Source organism: Numida meleagris, chromosome 4 (assembly GCF_002078875.1).
Source record: "Numida meleagris isolate 19003 breed g44 Domestic line chromosome 4, NumMel1.0, whole genome shotgun sequence".
Lineage (NCBI taxonomy): Eukaryota > Metazoa > Chordata > Aves > Galliformes > Numididae > Numida > Numida meleagris.
In genome coordinates, this window is record NC_034412.1 from 7970615 (window position 1) to 7992216 (window position 21602).

A 21602-nucleotide genomic window follows, 5' to 3' on the forward strand; every position below is an offset into this window, starting at 1 on the left:
TCACACATCTGTTTGTGGACCCAAATCCCAGTAGGCATAAGCCCACTTCATGGGATATAACTTTAAGTAATGCTCTGTACTTCTCAAGTGATTCTCTACTGAGCACTTTGGCACCACAAAGATTGCTACTCCCATGAAATAGAAGATCTCCCATTTAATTGCCAATAAAGTGAGATATTGTAAGAGCATACATGTTTTTTCAGTTGTATTTAATAATGCATCTGAGAACCATTTGAAGAAGGCCCAGGGGCAGCAAAAGCAGCAGGAATAATTTTGCCTAAACTTTCATAACACAAAAGTAAAAATTCAGGGAAGAATGTGCTAAAAGCAGATAGGCATACATCTACCACTGGCTTGAGAGCCCTTTGAGTTGGTTTATGCTTACAGGGCATCTTTAAATGTAAAGAAATTCTGCTTAAAGAAACAAGAACAAAACGGTATGGAAGCAGCTCAAAGCAGTAGGTCCACTATTAGTAGCATTCCAATGCCAATGAAACCACCTGTCCATAATTCTGGACAATATTTCCCTGTCTGCCTCTTGTTTTAAATATACTTGGTTCAAGAACAGCAATTATAAGAAGTACAAAAAATACAGCAATATTTTTTTAACTTGTGTCAGAAGCATTATAAAAACCCACCAATGAGCTTCAAAATCTCAACACAAATAACAAAGCACAAGGAAAAAATGTTCAGCTGGGAACTGGAGCCCAAGGTATTCATATGCTTTGTCTAAGATCAACTGCAGTTACTGCAGTAAAGCTGGAAGATAAATGGGGACATAACAAGAAATATTTGTCTCTTGGTTGTGACACTGGAGTGTTTTCTGACTTAATTTGCTATTATTTCTAGATATCCTCATCTTTTCAGAACTGTATTTTAAAATAGCATCTTGCTCATTAAGGCTTTGCCGTTGTTGCTTGTGTCAGGCTAATTACTATTACATACTGTTTCAGAGACAGCAGGTCTGATAGTGAAGGAAGCTAAACAAACCGATAAGAATGAGCTAATTCATTGAAATAAAAACAAAACACAAAAGTAGTTTAAAATTCAGGCACAATTACTGATCCCAAATTCAGCACCCACTGCAGATATGGCAAATATTTTAGAGCACGTAAAGTACATTGAGAAAGTATTTTCCAACTGGAAGCAGCGTGTAGTCAGAGTACTGATTGCACTAGCTATCCTTCATTGATAGAGCATCCTTACCTGAGGATGTTTGTTGATGTTCATGTAGTATTTGTTTCTGTTATTATTGTTTAGGTTTATATTTGTTTATGTTAGGATTGTTCATATTTGTATTTAGGTTCATTTATAAGCATCATAACAATCATAACACAAATATAAAGAAGTGTAAATATAAACATAAATAATCCTAACATAAACTTTAACAATCCCAATATAAACATAATCAATCCCAGCATAAATGCAAATGATCCCAATGTAAACATAAATAAACCTAAATATAAACATAATGTTTACATTGTGGTTTAAAATAATGGTTATATTATGTTTATGTTTACATTGGGATTGTTTGTGCTAGGATTCTTTATGCTTATGTTAGGATTACTTGTATTTACGTTATGTTAATATGACAACAAATGAGTACCTTTGCTAAAGAAAAGCAGCCATGTGATTAGTTTCTTACTTATATATAGAAATTAAAATAAAGTGATGCGTTCACTGCTGAGTTATAAAATAAGAAATAACTTATATGTAAAATTTAAGCTACGATTGTTAGAAATCAAATGTTACACGTGTAACTTTTAATAAAGAAGTTATATGCTTCTCCAGTCTACACTAGGTCAGATGAAAAGTTTGAATAAAGAACTTGTGTACTTAGACTTTCCATATATCAGCACCAATATCAGGTTTTTTTTCTTTGAAGACTGAATCTTCCTTTAAATTTGTGCCATGCAGGTATTTCGGATCTTGATGCTACTGTGCCATGCATAGTGAGACGGCCTTGCTCCTACAGGGCTCGTGTACAGTGGAATGGTTATGGAATGGTTACACCGTCCTGTGCCCTCTAGTGGTCCCTCAACAAAAGAGGCAGCGATGGGGTTCAGCCCATGAATCTCGCAGGACGGGGGTCTCTACCAATAGAAAGCAATTCCTGGGTACCAAACCTGCCGTGCCAGTAAATCTCCTCAAGAAGGCTGAGTTGGGTAGAGGTGTTCTGGTCTCGCTCCTCTGCCCAACTCAGTAACGCTCTGCCTTTCAGATGCTCGGAGAAAGGAGAACAAAAATTTGACCATATTCTTGAGGGACTTCTGACTATAGTTGTAGCACAAAATGGCACTGATATAGCCTCCCTGCTGCCCTCTCCCCTGGAGGTGAACAAGGCTACTCCAGCACAGCTGTCTTCCTGAGACCAACAGATACTCCCCACCACACATCAGGCAGCAGCTGGTTCCTCTTGGACAGAGGAGGTGGCAGGGGACCACTGGTTCTTTCATCCCTCCTTCCTATGGCTGGCCTGGAGACCTTGCATGATGGCAGCACGCCAGCTCTGAAGAGGGGAGTAGGACCAGCAGAGCATGGCCTGTTACAGAACTGGTGTTGCAGATGCTGTGGCAGAATGGGCACAGAATAACTCTGACAGATTCCTCGTAGCTCCAGTCCAAATAACAATGTTCATCAAAGTGCACTTGGCTGCTCATTTTTTTCTCAATCAAAATGCAACTATGCACGTGGCTCTGCTGTATAACCAGAGCATAATTCAACATGATCCAGAGTGATGATTGCACACTGCTGAAACTGCATTCTCCCCTACTTGAAAACAAAGCCAGAAAGTACGATATTTCTGAACTACAAAAATAAGGACCAAAAACTTCACCTCCAACTGACCGAGTCCACTGTGAGTCCTCTGTTGATCCAGCATGGAAGGGGACAAGATACTAAACACTGATAACAATGGGAATATCTGAGACAGATGAAACAGCAGCTTTGAATCTTAAAAAAATAAATAAATCACACTAGTGCTGAGTGAGCTAATCACCATAATAAAGATGAACCAGATTTTTCTGGTAACCTTCCTACACCAATTACTGACATCTAATTGCTGTGAGCTTTCTGATTAGTTATTCACTGATGCGAGCTCAGGGTCACACTAAGACTCGTAGCTATTTCTGTTTGAAATAACCTTTTATCTGCATATTGCAAGATCAATAGGATTATTTCAATGTATGTCATTAGCTTTGGTTTTTATGCTGCAAACACCACTATTGATCAGTTCAGAAATGAAATGCAGCCTTGGCTTTAGAGATCTCTAAACCAAAGTGTAATGGGTAACAGTGAACTTCAGAGTCAAAGGAGGGGAATATTTATAGTATTTCCTTTGTTATGTGAAGGATTATTGATTGACAAGAAGAGGCAAACTCTCCTGACACTAATTCTAGTCACAGCAATCCTATTAGCATATGGAATCCATACCAGAAGATGGTATCGGAGATGCCAGTACCAGTATGCCAGGAGTGGTGGGATAATCTGCTACATACAAAAATCATACAAGGGCTGCTCTGAAAGTAGTGTCTCCTATGTTATTATGTTGTCCCACAATGTCAGAGGTTGATGTTGGTGCTATGGTACCATGTGACATTTTGTTGCCATCTGACAGACAGTAGAGGGGCAGTCAGACAAAATGGTGTCTGACCTGGAAGTAAGTATGAAGCAAACGTGTGTCAATGAATTCCTCCACGTGGAAAAAATGGTGTCCACTGACATTCTTCGATCCCTGCAGAACATTTATGGAAACCAAACAGTGGATGTGAGTACAGTGAGGCAGTGGGTGGTGCATTTTCAGTGGTAGTGACAGCAATGTGAAAGACAAGCCACGTTTCAGATGGCCATGCAGATTTTTATGAGCAGAGTGTGCAGGCTCACGGCTGGCGAAAATGCATAGCTATTGGTGGTGACTATGTTGAAAAATAGTGTGTCGTAGCTGAAAATGTGCTCTATCAAATAGTATTATTGTGCTCTTTGTATCTGTTGTAGCTTCCATGGAAATAAATGGGAGGCATTAATTTCAGAGCGACCTACACAATATACTGGTACCTCAAAGGTCCCAGAATTTAGAGGCAATGATCACTCTCCTGAAACACTGAGAGATACCACCTCTCATTTCAGATTTTCCTCACCTCTCCATATTCCAGGTATCTTGAATTGGTTCTCCAGTGTTAACTGGGAGTAACTCCTCTAAAATCTCTGGGGATGGAATCATGCATTGAACAAGGAGAGTCACATCCTGTTAGCAACTATTGCCAGCAGACCAAAATGCTGTACATTAGCATTCTTTGGCTTATGTGTATGGATTGGAACTGCAGATAACTGCTTCTGTGTCCAGGGCTGGCTATAGAGAATTCATTGCTTCAGGGAAATTCAAAATCATACAGCTCCCAGTCATGTACAGAAAGCAACAGCAAAATGGTTTGCAGCCCCTTCATATCTCGTTGCCCTAGGCAACAGCCTGCACTGCGGAAGTGGCGGATCCAGCCTTTCTTGTATGAAGCCTGCAACATACGGTGTTAATATATGGATTGATACTATGAAAGCCCTCCTGTAGTACTATTGGGGTGCCCACATTATAGATGGAATGGGTGGGCGCTTAGACAGACTCAGGGTAAGAGCTGCTGGTCTGCATCCAAGATCTTTATGACACAGGTGGAGGTAAGCGGAAGCACAGGGATTATCGCCTGCACTCAGGGATGTGGGGCACTCAAGACTTTTCCTTGAGATCTTACAGGAACTGACCGAAGATCCCCAAATGGACTCAGGGCAATTCTGACAGTAGGTCGCAAGTCTCAGCTACCAAAGCAGTGTCTGCACTATGCTGCCTCTCAGACCTGTTTGCAGCATGGACTATGGCAGGGTCAGCCACAGCTGAGTACACTCCGACAAAAATATTTGATAGTGCAGGGTGCTGAGTGCCAGCAGTTCCTCATTCATTCATACAGGAATGAAGAGCTCTTTGCACCTTTCCGGATCAGACATTCTCAGTTGTATACCGATCATCTCATGTATAGAGATCATCTCTCACCACTTCCTTGCAATGTTTCAAAGGATTTTTTTACTTCTGCAGCAATTTAACTGTTAGTCTCGTGCTTGAGTAATCCAGGTCACAGGAATCAGTGACCTTCAAAATTAAAAGCTGGACTAACATCCCCAAAAGGACCTGGGTATCTTTGTTTGAGCTTCCAGAAAGTCAGCTTTGCATTCACTGTAACAGTCCTGCATTTACTGTAATGGAGTCCTTGGAGAGCTCCATCTCTGTTGCATTCATGTAGCTTAAAAGTCAGGGATGCTCTGCTGGAGTGAGGGAGGGCTGGGCTGGTTCTCTTGAGAAACTAGACAAGAAAAGTCCCAGTGTTCTCATACCAGAGAAGAACTAGATGGTAGTCCTTATATACCAAATCCAAACCATAGACACAATCCTTTTTTGAGGCAAGCAAGGTAATGAGGTCAAAATGAATGGCAGCGTTTCTCCATGAGGGAATGGATAATCAGTGCTTTGGCTGACCTTGTTCAGCCCCTAACTGCCCAGAGGACTCAGGACTTTATGAGAGCAGTGATTTAAGAGCAATGCATTTTCAAGAATATTCTAGACACAGTGCACAGCAAATGCAAAGCTGTTTTTGAGCTACTGTGTGCATGTTGTTCTGGTGAATACAACAGTTCATCATTTCATGACAGCATGGATTTTTGATCCAGGCAGCCTGTCTTTCCTTTGGCCACATTAAGCAGGAAACTGTTCTTTGCTGTCAGACTCCTCCAATGCCTCGAAAAGGTGGAGACAGAACACAACAGCTTTCAAACCAAACCCTAGGGTCCGCTGCGGTTTGAGATTGTTTCAGTTCAGTGCTTCGTTCTTTACTGCATACAAGGAATATTCTAACAGAAAACATGAGAAAGTACTATTCTTTAAAGCTGAATTATTTGTGGGTCTCTTTCCCAAGAAAGCATCAGACTTCTGTACTGCTGCTCTGCAAATGTCAAATATGATGTATTTCACTCCTGAACAAATGCTGTTGCATCAGATTTATACCAGACTGAGTTCACATGCTGGACATGGCTCTCTTCCAGTACGTGAGCTCAATCATTCCTCAGAAGCAGCTATGTCTTTTCATTTGCTCGTTATCTATGTTGTGTTTATATGACAGAGGGACTTGAAGGTACTGTGAGCTCATTCTGATGATCCCCTGCACGTCTGTCCACCTGCCAAAGAGGACCTAGCCATCCTTTCCTCCACTAAACCCACAAGCTTTTCTTCACAGTATTTCTGAACTCAGAGCAGCACCTCCCTCTCTGCCATGGTTTACACATCACTTAAGTATTTACTAGTGTTGTTTTTCCATCCACGCATGGAAGAGCTGGCATTTTCTTTACCCTGTCTCCCTCATATTCCTTGGTTTCAATTCTGGCCATGTCTGCTGCACTGGATACTCTGAGTCACCAAAGCTGAATGACTAATAGCGAGCCGTGTGCCATGTTATCCCTTTCACATCACTTTCCAGCATTTTTAAAGTGAGTAGGAGCACATAGCTCTTTAGAGAATTCAGACTTCTCTGTCACTGATCCACTGACTACCTGGGAGAATCCAGGCATTACTGTGCTGAACTCTAAAGTGAAGTAGAAGAGGTTCGGTCAGTGGGCTACATTACATCAGCATTAACAAAAACATTTGTGGTTTATCTTAACACAACTCCAGCACTGAAAAACATTTGTGGTTTTATCTTAACACAACCCCAGCACTGAGAAACAGGAAAAGATAAACAAAAGGGGCTACTGTGAGGTATCAAACATTGCACTCTCAAAATGAAGGCATCCAAACCTCATCCAGAAAGGTTCATCCTAGCTTGAATGCTGAGTCATTCCTCAGGGACTAAGAAAGGCTTTCAACATAGTGCAGAAAACAGGAGAAGGAAGGAACAGCAGTGAAATTGCTTAGCTTATTCTTTTCTCACTGAGATGGAGTGATGATACAAATACCTTCCCGAATGCTAAACCTGTTTACCCCAGGGAGATGTCCTTTCAGGGGATCTCTTGGATACAGGCACCATATGGAAGGCGAGAAAAGGAATTAAATAAAATATGAGGCAAGAGGTGGAAAAAGGCCCTTGTATTTAATAAGCTGCCAGGAATTGTAATTGACGTCAGAGCAGTTTAATTTCCACTGAGGCCATCTGAGCTTCCCCATGTCACAGAAATGGGATCAGGAGCTCCTCTATAGCTCCTTTTGGCTCAATTTGCTTTTTAATCTTGAGACTAAGCAGTGCAGGATGGTCACAACTGCCTACCCTCCTAGCAAGTGGTAATTGCTGTCAGCACCAGCTGCTTTCATTGTGCCTGACCCAAGACCTCACACAGGAGAAAAACTCTTATACTTGCTTTCCCCTGGGATGTTTCCCATGCCATCTCCTTCCAGACAGCCCTGATGCTGCAATATGCCATTTTTCCTCTGCTTGCCATCTAAGCTAGCTCATTCTTTTCTATTAGCAGTAGTAGTATTTTACATACAGAAAATCGCCACACAGTATTTGGTAAGGCCTGGTCTGAAAGTGGATAGTTCCTGTTTTCTGTATTAGAATTGCCATAGACAGCTAATGCTGTCTGAAACACAGCCCTGAGACAGGTGTGGCTTTAGGGAAGCCATGAGAAGAGCTCACCCCGACAGCAGACGTACAGTCTCATTCAACAACATGTTTGAGCCCCAACCACTTTGCAGGCACCAACAGCCAAATTACAGAGCTCAGGAGAGCTTTCTAAGGATGCCACAAACCAAGTGCCTGGCATGCATAGCTGTGGAAGGGGTGATGGGCAGAACCATTATTAACGGCAAAATCCAGATTCAGCCATCCGGCTTCCCTTCAATGATTTATTTACATCAAACATTCCTCATTGCATTCACTCCAAGAAGCAAATACCTACAAGTCATTGCTGAGGTAGGCTGGAAAATAAAGAGCAGAAGCAGACTGCTGTAGCATTAGATTTAATATCAGCAATATGGACGCATTTGAAATAGACAGTGACCTAAAGACTGACAGACTGGATCACACCTCAGTTCCATCCAGCTTACTACCCAGCTGTCTCCAACAGTTGCCATCAAAAAATGTACACGAAGGTGTGAAAATCCTGCAGCAAGCAGATGGTGGATCACTGCTACTCCTATTCCATTTACTCCCCAACATCCTGGTCTCTTATTGCTTTGAAAATAAAAGCTCAGGCTTAAACAGGCAGTTTTGGTGAGAATATTGTTGTGGTTTAACTCGGCAGGTGGCTGGGCACCACAAAGCCATTCACTCACTCCCCCTCTTTCCAGCAGGATGGGGGAGAGAATCGATAAAAACGAAGTCAAACTTGTGGGTTGAGATAAAACTATGTACTAAGACAGAGAAAAGGAAATGGGTAATAATTATGACAAATGTGTATACATATTTATATAAATGTATATAACAAGCAATTGTTCACCATCCCTCGGCTGATGCCCCGCTAGCCACTGGGCACCAGAAGAGAGCAATATGAACTCTCACCACTTCAGAACTCCTTTCACTTGATGACATATGGTACAGAATATCCCTTTGGCCAGTTAAAGTCAGCTGTCCCAACTGTGTTCCCCTTCAGCTCCTTGGGCCCTTAGCTGCGAATAGCCTTGGCTCTGTGCAACACTGCTTGGCAGGCAACTATAAATATCAACATTGTTTTTCTCCTAGAACCAAAACAAAGCATCATACCAGACACCCTGAAGAAAACAATTCTGTCCCAGCTGAAACCAAGACAGATATCAATAAATAAGAAAATAGCTAGGCACGTAAGCAGCCTTTCAGTTCTGTGGGTCTCTGGTCCATGGCTCTGCTTTCTGCATGCTACTGTAAAAGAATTAATGGTAACAAGTCTGGATTACAGGATTTTTCTAACATCCTCTTGAATTTTGTGCTAATGTAGAAGACAGAATACAGAAAAAGATACACTTCTGAGCTGTTCTGTTCTGAAGAAGAGAAAGTCTTAGTGCAGACTAATGTTTCTGTTGGTTCTGGGAAGATTTGTAGTCACCTCTTTCTCCCTAGACACGAGGCAAAGGTATCACATAAATATTTTGGCTTGAGACAAAGATTACCAAACCAGTGTTCTGGATCTCCAACTTGTAATAACTTAGCATGGTCTTCATTTCTGATTGTGCCTTGACAAACGAGGTTAGAAAATGAGCTTTAAATGAATACTGTGATATTCTTCATTTCTGAGAGCGCACCAGACAAATCCGCACATTTTTGACAGGTTTCTGTGAATGCTTGATTTCCACTTATAGGCACAAACTCTGCAGTATTAACAAATCTCTTTTAAACGGTTCCTTCCTAAACAGTTCCCAGTGAAACAGCTGCAGAGAATAAGCCCTACTGAATGAAACAAAACTAATAGCCACAATCTGGGAACAGAAATGTAAAGAAGTAACTTTTTTTAAACATCAAAACTAACAAAGATAAATTGATACCACTTCTTACTTCCCTCTTTTCACTTTCATGTCTAGATTCTCTGAGGTCCAATAGAAGGAGTCAAATAGCCTTTTTCTCAGAAATTCCATCTTTTTTTTCTCTTTTTTCCCCATCAATATTTTTATCTTTTTTATGAACTCAGTATTTTATGACCTTCTTCACTTCACCAAATGATGACGTGGTCAAAATTTACCAACAGTTCAAAAGCTTGCTTGGAATACAGAGAGAAAGATGCAGATAATATGATAACCAAAGGTCAATTTTTTAATAAAAGTAGGTGAATGGGAAAAGGAACAATAAATTATCACTTTTCATTAGCATGAGGTCCAAAGCAAATTTAGCAAACATATTTCTACAAGCTTTCTATTGTACTGTTTCACTGGGATGCAGTGAGATGCATATCCCAAGCCTCTATCATATTTTTGGGTAAAGAAACCCAGTGCGCTGTGGTCAGTAGAAGAGACCAGTCACCTGTGCTCATCAGATCATTAAAAGTAGGACAGAGCTGTAGAACCAAAGGTTCAGAAACAGTTATTTAAATGCAGGAATGCTCTCAGACAAAGGGAAGAATTTTCTGTCTTGAGCAGGGGAATTTCCATTGCCTTGATTTAAACTTTTCAACAGAAGAAACAGAAGGCCTACTTGATATGGTACCTTGAAAGGTAATTTCTTAAGAAATCTCTTTTGAATGCCCTTGCAGTACACAGACACAGATCAGAAACATTGCAGTGGTCTATTCAGCTGTGACATATTAGATTATTTGTGGCTTTGTAACATAAAACAGATTCTGTGACTTGTGATGCTAAACCATCAGCCTTGGACAAGTGCCAGCTCGGGTTATTCCATTCTGCTGACCTAAATTCCTCCCGTACAGTCAAGTGGATGCAGTGTCATCCTTCACTTCCTGTCCCAAATTGTAGCAGAGCTTCCCTGCACATACAGAGAGATTTTACATTGCTCCCCAGAGCTGGTGGTAAAGCCAAAATTGGTAGGAATTGTCCTACTGTGGATAAAAGATGGGAATTCTAAGTTAATGTACAAGCCCTGAGATGTCCATCTTAAAAACCAGTTTTGCCACTGACTTCCCCTTCAGTCTCTAGCAAATTGCTTAAATTCATTTTTCTGTTCATAAAATGGGAGATTGGGAGAATGAGATCATGTAAAACCGAATGAAAGCTAACAGGAACGTATGTTCTTCTTACAATTATATAATTTGTGCAATGTACTGCTTTCTGCAATTTCACTTCAGTGCCCCCTCTTCCAGAGATGCTGACAAACAGCTCATCTGGATACATATGCAGATGCAAGGAGCTCTCACAGCTTATTTGGAAGGCACAGAGAGCCTCCAAGAAAACCCTGCCCCTGTTGCACTGCAATATTCTCTGCTGGTAGCAGTGAGGAGCTCTGTTGTTTCATTTTCAGACAGCTGATGACTATTCTGGTGGCTCCATCATATTATAAAAGCATTTTAAGAATAAAAGTCTGTGGAAAATGGGGCACTGGCTGGAAGCATTTGTGTGTGTAACAGTGCCCAGAACATTGCCCACATGCAGCAAAGCCAGCATCAGACTTCTGGGAACCAGCTGTCAAGTGTGGATGGCTAGTCAGCACGTATATATTCTGGTGGGCTTCACAAGCTGGAAAAGCCATACAATTCCCATGTGCAAACATTCCTGCTGTCAGCACCAAGTACATCACCTAGCAAAGCTTATTCCCTCCCCATCACAGGAGAGATGCCACCTAGCTGAATGACACAGTTTTTTTCAAAAGAGATTAGCATTCCCCAACACCTCTTGCCAATCAAATTTCATAGAAGTAGGTTAAACTGGAAAAAAAGAATCCTGACGCAGTTTTGATAACAAGATTGGGTGACATTTTGTGCTACATCTTGGATAGCAAGCAGAAAGCCTGCTAGCATTCACAAATCGTTCCTGACCTAGACACACGTGCTGGCCTCATTACCTTACCCGCACCAGGGCAATCTGAAGTAATCCCAGACAGGCTGAGGGAGCACAGGGCTATAAAAGAGATTTTATTTGGTCCTCTGTTGTTTGACACTGTAAAGACGTGCTGCACGGTGCATGGTACTAGAAAAGTGTGAAGTTAAGATAGCTACTGCAGATAGGTAACTTTAAAGTAGGTAACTATAATGCTTTGATTTTCAACTGGGTTAAGCAGGAACTTGTATGTATGGCGTCTCTAGCAGGATAAGAAGCTCTTTAACAAGCACGTGGACTATCTAACACAACCTGAGTCAACTAATGAGGGATCAAAGCTTCTGCTCAGGACATAAAAGTTGAGCCCCTGGCAATTAGCTTCTAACAATCTTATTGACACGTTAAAAATAAACTGGTGTGCCATCTACTTAGCAGACAAAAAATGGTCCCACAAAGTTTTCATTTAAAATATAAATATGTATCTAGTCTTTCTTTTTAATGGTCCCACAAAGATCTTGTTTGTTTGTTTTCTAAATTTTGTGAATAAGTGTCCTCCTTCCTGCTACCAGGTGAGCTGAGAGCTGTGCTCTCAGACAAGTGTTGGCTGCATTCTAGAGAGATTGAATGCCATCAGTTCAAGAGATAATAAGAGAGTGAGTGAGAGATGCTGTAAAAATAGTGTACACAATAAAATGTGCTCATGGTAAGGGATCCCCCTGCTTTGCTAAGGATGAGACTCTTTTCACTTTTCTGAGCTTTAAAAATTCCCACTGAACTTCCAAGAGACTCCAGCAGCTGCTGTTACGATGTGTGATTTATAAACATGATGCATCATCAGTGTGCTTGGAAGATTTTTTTTTCCTCCAGTCAATAGCAATTTTTTCATCACTACTTGCTTACATTTTTGCACAACTGTTTTCTTTTCTTTTTACAGGATTTGATAAGGTATGAGCACTGTCCACAAAAAAGCAGGCAAGATTCCACAAGCAGGGTGGTCCCACAGATTTCTAGATTCTGAAAGGCTAAGAAAACGGTGAGATTTATCCTTCCATGTTTGAAGATGGGAAAGTTGGTTCTTGTCTCAGTGTGAAATGGAAAAAATAATTTAAAAAATATGCTGAAGATCTGTGTGGTCTTCATTCTCCTCTTCAGAAGTGATCTGCTGTTGACCACCAGAAAACCAAATGATATTCTCTAGCCTCAGACACATGCCCCAGAAACCTCTTCATTTGTCAAGGAACAGCTCACAAGTTAATTAACATCTTTCTAATAGCCAGAATGATTTCCTGCATTGCTAAATATTAAAATAATGCTACATTATCTCTAACAAATCCCTTCTGACACGATGGAGATCTGTATTGAATCTAAGAGGAAAAACAGAAGATATATAAATTTCTGGCTCCACTGAAACACTCTTGTCTAAAAAATAAAAAAAATAAAACAAATTACACGTGCCTTACACTGAATCCCAAGTCTTCATAATAAAAATATGAATTCATGTGACTGTGTCTATTCGAATTTGTACAATTGCAAAGCAACTCAGGTTGACACCGCTGGGTCAAAGAGACTGACACTGTGAGTTCTCCTGAAAATCACATTCTAATCTCTCCCACACCAAGCCCCTGCACAGGTTATCAGGACCACTGAGACTGATCCCTATAGAAGAGATTGGAGAAATGGGACCTGGTCTTAAGTATTTTATTCAGAATAAATCTGCTCTTGTGCTATTTCTTTAAGCAAGCTACCATTTCCTTTCTTAAACTTAGCTCAGCTGCTACAGCTAACATCAAGCTCAAGATGAATTCTGATCTAAAATCTTAACTGTATATTCTCTGAAAGCTGCATTTTGGTCACACTCATACGTTTCATATAAAGATTATGCAAAGTCAAAGACAAAGGCACTTAGGAACCTGTATAACAGTTTTGGTATTCACAACACACAATCCATTACAAACACTGACAGCTATAAATGTGCTCCCATGCAATTCAATTAAAAATGTTGTCTTTACATGATGCAATGCAGCCATAATCTGATTTAACTCAATTGTGTATAACAAAGAAGGGTTCCAAAAGCTTTTATCAGGTGACATTTTAATCTCCAGCATTTTCTACCGTCTTGCTAGCTTCAGGTTATGTGGTTCCTTGTAGTTTAACCAGCTTAGACATATAAGGACACCAGTGCATAGTATTGGGCCTTACTTGTGTTCACTAGCATTTGAAGGCTATCAAACAGTAAAATCAAGCCCAGTATGGGGAAAAGCTTTTGAAAGCCTGTCCTAACACCTTCCTTGAAATAGCAATGGCAATAAAAAAGGTGCTCTGACAACAGTACACAGAAAAGGAATGGTTTGCTATTCCAACACCACAAGCAAATGCTAAGCACATTAGCACTGCTATTGCTTTAGCATCCTTTCACTTTTTTCTATAACATCTCCCTGCAACGACTGTGCTTGGGAATTTTACACAGATCAGCTTACTGATAGAACAGTCTGCTCTTACTATTTCTGTATTTCAGGAAACTGCATTCTTGAAAACAAAACGATCAGCAAAAAATAATTGCCCAAATCTATGGGTTTTGGATTCTGCTCCTATTTCACTCACAGGTGTGATATTATCACACAAAGGCTTCCTGCCTGTGCAGAGTATCAGCACCTCCTCAGGGATAAGAGCCCCCAAATCTACACAAATGTAGTGAGTAGAAAGAGAAAGATGTCTTACCCACATGGGTGATAACTGTAGTCAGTCGCTGGGTGAGCTCCTGATGAGACATCTCTTCTTCTTTTAACCAAAAAAGCATTTCACACAGGGAACTGCACAGCATCCAAAAAAAGATGCGCCCAGTGTGGGAGGCTGCACACTCACTGCCTCGCTTACACACAAAGCAGGGACCACTCCCACAGCATGGCCCTTCTAGCTCTCACATCTTCTGCCAGCTGCTCACCTCTTCCAATTCACTGCCCTCCATGCACGTACCTAGAAAAGCTCCTTCCAAAAGGAGATTTTAACCCTCTAAACAACAGGAAGAGAATGGAGGTAGGGGAAATAAAGCAGGAAAAAGAAACAGGCAAGCTGACTGCTTATGGCTTTTTTTCTCCGTTCTCCCGCGGATGAGGCAAATGATAAAAAGACAAACCAGTAGGCAGATACCTTCCTCCAGGGAGACTTTTGGATGGTGATGCTGTGAGTCAGGGAAAAATCCTGGAGGTAGGAATGGCATCAGGAGGAGTGGAGCTGGCAGCAGAGCCGTAACAGCAGCAGCTGCGCTTCCGCACTCTCCTCACCAGCGTGCCTGGCGGCTGAGAACCACTCACTCAGCCTCTGGTGCTGCCCCTCGGGGGGGGAAAGCTGTTCACTAGGCTCTTTAGGGGCGTGGTGGTCAGAGGCTTCACTGCCTTGCTGTGTGGACGGGATCCCCCGGGATCTTGATGTGACTGAGCCCACAGGACCCTCACCAGCTGTCACGGGAAGGGTAAACAAATTACCCCTGGGTATCAGGCAAGCCTCACCTGTTGAGATGGCTACAGAGCTTGGCCATGCCCCGGCACAAGCATGGGTGGACATCAGTACACCAGAGCAGGTCTGCAGGGAGCAGTTGCCTCTGCGTGACAGGGACACAGCTGAGCTCTGTGCTGATGCACAGCTGCCATAGGACAAAAGGGTGCTGAGCTCCTGAAAAGCTTTGTTGACCCTCCTGGCTACAGTGTGAACCTGCAAAGAGGGAAAGTGAAGCGGGCAAGAAAGGAAGAAAGGCCAGGACACCAGAGACACCAGAGACACCAGAGACACCAGAGACACCAGAGACACCAGAGACCTGCACACCTCCATTTCTTTGCACTTCTTCCTTTGAAGCGTATATGAAGCTCCACACAAGATATTTCTGGGAACAGGAATAGTTATTATACACACAAAATGAAGAAATAGAACAGAGAAACATGCAGCTGACCACAAGATCTTCTCTATTCATGCAGAATGGATTCAGCTCTAATTCCAAATTTCCCCATCCATTTATCAGATTTTGCTTGGGTCCACCTCTCCACACATGCCAAAGAACATGACATCATTTATGTACAGTGTTGGAGCTGTAAAAAAGCCCCGTGGGCACATCAGATCTTACAGCACAATTAGTGAGTCACTCCTGATGTTGCAAAAAGTTTTATCTACCCATGATGGGAAAATTAAATAAGCTGTTGGCTTACCTACAAGGCAGCCTGAGTATTTTTGCTGTCATGTTTGTTTTGGGTTGATTGACCAACTGTGCTGAAAGGTATCTTCCGTATTTCTGTTGAGTTAGTTTAACAGTAAATCTGCTTGAAAACAAGTGGAGGATGTGTTGAGTTAGTGACCCACTTGCCAACATTTTGATATTAAAGCAAGAGCCATTTGTTCTGAGATCCTCTTTCTAGCAGAGCCCATCTGAGGAGTAAAGTTCATACTGTAAAGATGCTGATTAACATTAAAAAGATCTCATCAACAAAGGAAGAGATGCTATAATCAGGAAATAGTATAAGGGAAGCAGACTGCCACCCAGCCATAAACTCTGGAGGGGTATGAAAGAGCTGGGATGCTCACACAGGATCATAGATTCAGGTAGGAACACAGGAGTAGAGAGGTCATCATGTTTCCAGACTCTTGACATACTTCCGTTGTTTCTTTTCTGCAGGCAGAGACACACTGTATAATCCCATTCATAAATGAATTAAACTCCATTGAAAAGTGGTGTAGATGGTTTGCTCTCACTACTCCTACAGCAAGGCTGTTCAAGAACATCAAGGATAGCTAGGAACCTTTGTTTCATTTCTAGCTAAATTTATTCTCAGCTATTTTAAGACCATATGCTCCTATACCAACATTGTTATTCAGTACCAGTAACTGCAGACACATGTATACTTGCTATTTCAAGATCTTTTTTTTCTCTTATTATTTGTTCTTGCTATGTTTGTCTGCTTTCCAGTTGTCTGCTATGCTTTCAATAATTTTTGAACCTGCTGGTCAATTTCAGGAGACAAAAACAAGTTCTTGCAGGTTCACTGAAAATGAGCAGGGCATACAAAGCCCAAAAGTGAAAGGGACTGAATAATTCTGTTTTGTGGCTATCTTACAGACTAGCTAGTAACATATACATACTAGACAGACAGCCATCACGCAGCAGTCTACAGTTAGCCACAGCATGGACTGCTCCTTCCCCAGCTTATGGTGAGTTGGGTTACATATGATTTAATCAGAGCTGAGGGTGCTGTGGTGTGACATGAGTCATAATGAATAAAAGGGGGAAACTGGAGTTGTGTGGTGGGAAGGCTTGGGCTGCAAGACACAGCCACAGGGTAGCACACTCCACTAGTTCTACCAGTCACAGAATGATTTCTTTACACTGCCAAGATCAGTGATACCTGCATTAAAGAAGGCTGCTGTTCATAGTGTGTATATAGCCATTGAAATTCCTAAATGGCCAATCCAGAGGGACTCAACTAATTCAGAAATGCTGCAAAAACACTGGTAATGCACAGTTCAAGACTCAAGTTGAGTGAGGGAGAAACAGAAGCCTGGAATATAGGGAAGTCTCGGAGAGAGAGAGAAATGAAAGCTTTGTGTCTATCACTCAAGGAATGGCTCAAAGATGCTGAAGCAACTTACTCCACCACTGTAGTGGTAACCATTTCCAGTGCTCCATATACTTGTGAAATTGGGCCAGCACTTTCACTACTGAAAATACAGCCTTCCACTCTGTAGCATAAACTCTTTGCTGATATGTATGAGCTAGAGGTACAGAGGATGATGATTTACATTTCAGGCACCAGACAGTCTCACAAGAATGCAGCACTGGGGCTATACAAACACAACAGTTCCACTAAAATGATGGCCAATAGGCAAGAGCTTGGTTTCTTCACAGAGTGACATCCTGACAAATCAACAGCCATTTATTAGATCCTGAATCAAACAGCTGAGGCAAAAAGCATTGTAAGCAATTTTAATAAACAGTAAATGACACACTGCAAACAAAAAGTATTTATGAGATCCTATGGCCTCGACAGATGGAAGGGGAAATTCTCACTGCAAAAAACCTAATCCTTCCTTCTTTTTCATCATAAATAATTATATACCTCTTTCTTGTGTAACTAGAAACCATTTTGCCAAGTGAGACTGAAGGGCTATTAAAAAGGAGATCTTAACTGCATTCACTCCACTTTTCAAGTTCTACATAACCCTTACAGGTTCACCCATCTCTCAGTTTTTCAGCCAAATCCCCTTCCAGAACCACATCACTAACTTCTGATGTTCAGAGTGCCCTGGAGGACTTGCTCACACCAGAAATAAAGGTAAGCAGGTGGAAAAACAGAAAGGCTTAGAATCCCTTTCCCAACTTCTATTTTTTGCAAGCCAGCGACTCTTGTATTATGACATTTTCTCCTTTAACTTTTGACTATCTGATTCCCATATCAAAGGCTGGGGTTCTATTACCGGCTGGGATGAACTGGAACACTGCTGGCACAATCAGGTAAGGTAATTATGCTGTCACCATTTCTGACTGCTTATGGCAATGCTTCAGATGTGCAGTATAATTCCATTAGCAGAAGAAACTGGTAAATGAGTCAGATATTTCTTTGATGCATACCTACAAATAAGGCACACAAGTACTGTTTCTTTTCTGTAACAAATCACACAGTAAAGGACAGCATCACTCAAGTTTTCTTACTTTTGTTCTTTTTGGAACACTTCAGTGTTCTTGGTTAGCTTCTAAGATGGTCCCATTTCTTGTGCTTTACTGACTTTTCTTGGCTTTTCACTGTCTTTTCAGTCAGCTCCTATGACAAATCTGCAGTTCTCTGCTAAAACTTGCATGTACCCTTGTTCTCCCACACAGAAATCACCCAGAAATGCCTGGGTCTCTGCCTTCACACTTTACCTCTCGATGACACTTCTGCAAAGCCTGACCTGCTTTGTATCAGATGCTGTTTCACATTCAATGCTCTATTTCTTCACAAATCTATCTAGTTATTTTTTGAATCTATTTACAATTTTGACAGCCATAAAGTTTTGTAGGAGCAGGATCTGCAATTTAAAAATGTATTATATGCAAAAAAAAAACCTTCTTTTGGTTTTAAGTCTGAAGGCTTATACTCAATTTCAGGCCTCTGGTTCCTGCATCTTGAGAAGGAATTAATAATTCCACTTTTCACAGACTCCAACTTAGCCATGACTTTCTACGTAGTGATCATATCCCTCAGTCACTCTTTCTTGAACTGACACAAATGTTGTCCTAGTTACTGTCTCTTTATAAAAAAAACCAAACAACTGAAAAGCCAGTTCAGACCTCTTATTGTTATTGCCATCCTGCTTTGAACTTTTTTGTTTATGCAGCTTGAACAGTGAAAACTGCCAGTCTGCCTACTCTGCCCTGCTTACATAATTCTGTCAGAAGTCTTTGAAAGTTGAAAGTCATTAGATAAATGCTGCTAAAATTTTAAGAAAATCAATGTATACTTATTAATACTCTTTTAATATTTTATAATATTAAGATTACTATAGTATTATGGCATTAATTATTATAATTAATTATTATAATATCATTGAAAATTAATTATTATAATATTAATATAATATTATAATATTATAATATTAATATTTCTTTAAATACTTCCTAACATCTTTCCTTGTTCAAAACAAAACCTGAATTTTGGACAAAGCTGTTGGACAGTGGTCCTGATTTTTAGGATTAGATTAATTCCAAAATGCTGTCTTATTATGTAGTTCATTTTAAGGAACCATTTCTCTGTTTTCAGTGTCATAAAAAAAAACCTGAGTGAGTGTACATCTGCAAATGCCAGCAAAAGAGGACTAAGAAGGAAAGGGAAAAAGCTTCCCATTTAGATCAGTTCAAGGTGCCAAAAAGCTGCCCTGTAACCCAAAGGCACAATCTTCACCTCCCCACCCACCCATCCCACCACAAGTTCCTGCTCTTACCTCCTGGTTGCTGTCATAGTAGTGCAATGTATTGGATCATCTCACTGAGCTGATGGATCTACTTCAACTGGCGGTGAAATGAGATGAAGTATTTGGAAGATAGCAATGTTCAAGCATGGATGGAGGACCTGGTTAGGATGAGAGCAGAGAAGGTTGCTCGTGAACACTATTAGTAATGAGACATCTGCCACTGGGGCATCACAGTTTTTAAATACTAACACACTGGGTGTTTTATGCCTTTATAAATTAAAATAGTCTTAAGTAGTTTTATTTATGTAGTAAATATATTCTTAAAAAGGAAAAGCATCAAGGCCACCTCAAATCAACCTCCCCTTAACTCATAACTGATCAGTTCTCCCTCCCTGTTGAAGTCTGATAAAAAAAAGTTCAAATTCCTCAAACATGTTTCTGTCACAACTCAAGAGGAAAAAAACTATACATATTTGTAATGTTTTTTAATAACTCTCTAGCATTTTTATGGATACGTAGCCAATTATGTTAACATGCTTTAGAGAACAAATTCATCATACACCAAATAATCAGCATTTTAAAGATAAACTAGTTCTGTAGTTCTGTGCTTTAGACTGCAGACATGGGCCACACTTGAGGGACACTAGTTGAAAAACTGTCTTTGCCATGGGCAAGCCTGGAGACAAGCATATGAGAGAACACTGTAAACATGAGTTTGGTCTGTTGGACCTTAAGATGGTAAATGAATGCAGAACTGAGCAAGCGTGATTTTCAGTCTTTGTATTTATTCAATGGAGGGAGAGAAAAACAGTGAGAGAGAGAGACGGGAAGAAACTGGAGCTTGAGTTCACTTAGTTCTTTCTGGAATAGATTACTTTTGCTAAGGTAATGAAATAAAATGTTCTGTTATGAAGTTATGTTAATGTAGCAGACAGGAAGTTCCTTCGATGAACTGAACATGATGCTCAGACAGAGGTGATAAAATACTCAAATGCTAGGAATATTTGAAGTGGCCCATTAAGGAGAGGACAGAAGGAAGACCACAAAATAGAAGGAAGCTTCAAAATATTACAATGCCATATACAGTTTCAGGAAGAATGCTAATCAGTTCTATCTGCTTACGCATCCTTACTTGGAAGTATCAAAAATAATTATAGGGGGGAAAAAACAGCACTGCATTTTCATCAGGAACAGGGCAACTTCAGTAATTATGTGTATGGGCATCTCTTGCTGCCAAGGCAACTTCATGTTTCAATAATAGAATGCCAGATGAAAGGAAACAGCTTATTTAAAATTGCCCAAACACAGATTACAGGCTTGTCTTGCCAATGGAATGATATATTAGCAGCCTCAATTCTTTCCTGCATCTTCTCTTCCAAAGACTGTTCATCTGTTGCCATGGCAACCACTTCCAACTCACTCTTCCTTGCACAGGTTCTGTTCAGGATGATCCCCTCCGCAGCTGCCCAGGCCACTCTGCCCTTGCATTTGCTCAGGGGCAGCCAAAGGGAAAGAGTAAAGCAGAACAGCTGCAAGTACACAACATGTAGCTGCAGGCAGCAGCTTTGCTTTAATTTCTATGAAGGAAACTGACACATAGTGGGAGGATAAGATGTAGCTACCTGGTGCATAAAAATATGGCGGGCATTGTGACTGCCAGATCTGCTGGGATGCTTTGTTGTCCTTTTAAGTGGCCTGTCCCATCAACCACACCTCTCATTTTAAATCCTTTTTTTTCTTCTTCTTTTGCTTTAATCGGAAGTAATGGGAAATGAAAAAAGACTTCCCTTTGGTTAACCGGTAACTTTCGCACATTCACCTGCTTTGTACACCCGGGGGAGCTGCTCTCATAGCAGCAGCGAGGGACGGCACAGGTCTGAGCAGTGACTGCCGTACGAGCACGTATCAGCCGGGGCAAGGCAGGCACTGGGGCAGACTCCGGCTTTCGGAGTTCCACTTCCAGAGCTCTCCTCTCACGGCGCAGCTCAGCCGCCTCGGGGCCACGCAGCAGCTCCCACATCCTGACAGGAAAGGCCCCTCCACCGCTTGCTTTCAGCGCTGCACGGTTTTTGTTTCTTTTTTTTTTTTTTAATCTTTTCTGCTGGGGAAGCAGTACCGAAGAAGACCGGCGAGAAGGAGGAGGTGCCAGCCGCCCATCTGGCCCCTGGTACCGCCCGGAGGGGAGGAGCCAACATGGCGCTCCTCGCCCTCACCTCACGATCCTCAGACACCGGCGCATGCGCAGCACTGCCGG

The 21602-nt window shown here is 41.3% G+C and overlaps 1 protein-coding gene across 3 annotated transcripts in view; it reads right to left on the minus strand.

Annotated features, from left to right (window-relative positions):
- The window catches only part of MCF2L2 (MCF.2 cell line derived transforming sequence-like 2), a 161127-nt gene extending 139539 nt beyond the window's left edge, over positions 1 to 21588 (minus strand). For 2 of the 3 annotated variants that reach the window (XM_021394650.1, XM_021394658.1), the window contains exons 1-2: positions 21168 to 21588; positions 19379 to 19506 (exon numbers count right to left, since the gene is read on the minus strand). The gene's annotated coding sequence lies outside the window, so the exon portion shown is untranslated. Of the gene's footprint in view, positions 1 to 19378; positions 19507 to 20970 lie in introns of all 3 variants that reach the window. The other variant, XM_021394651.1, reaches the window with a different exon arrangement.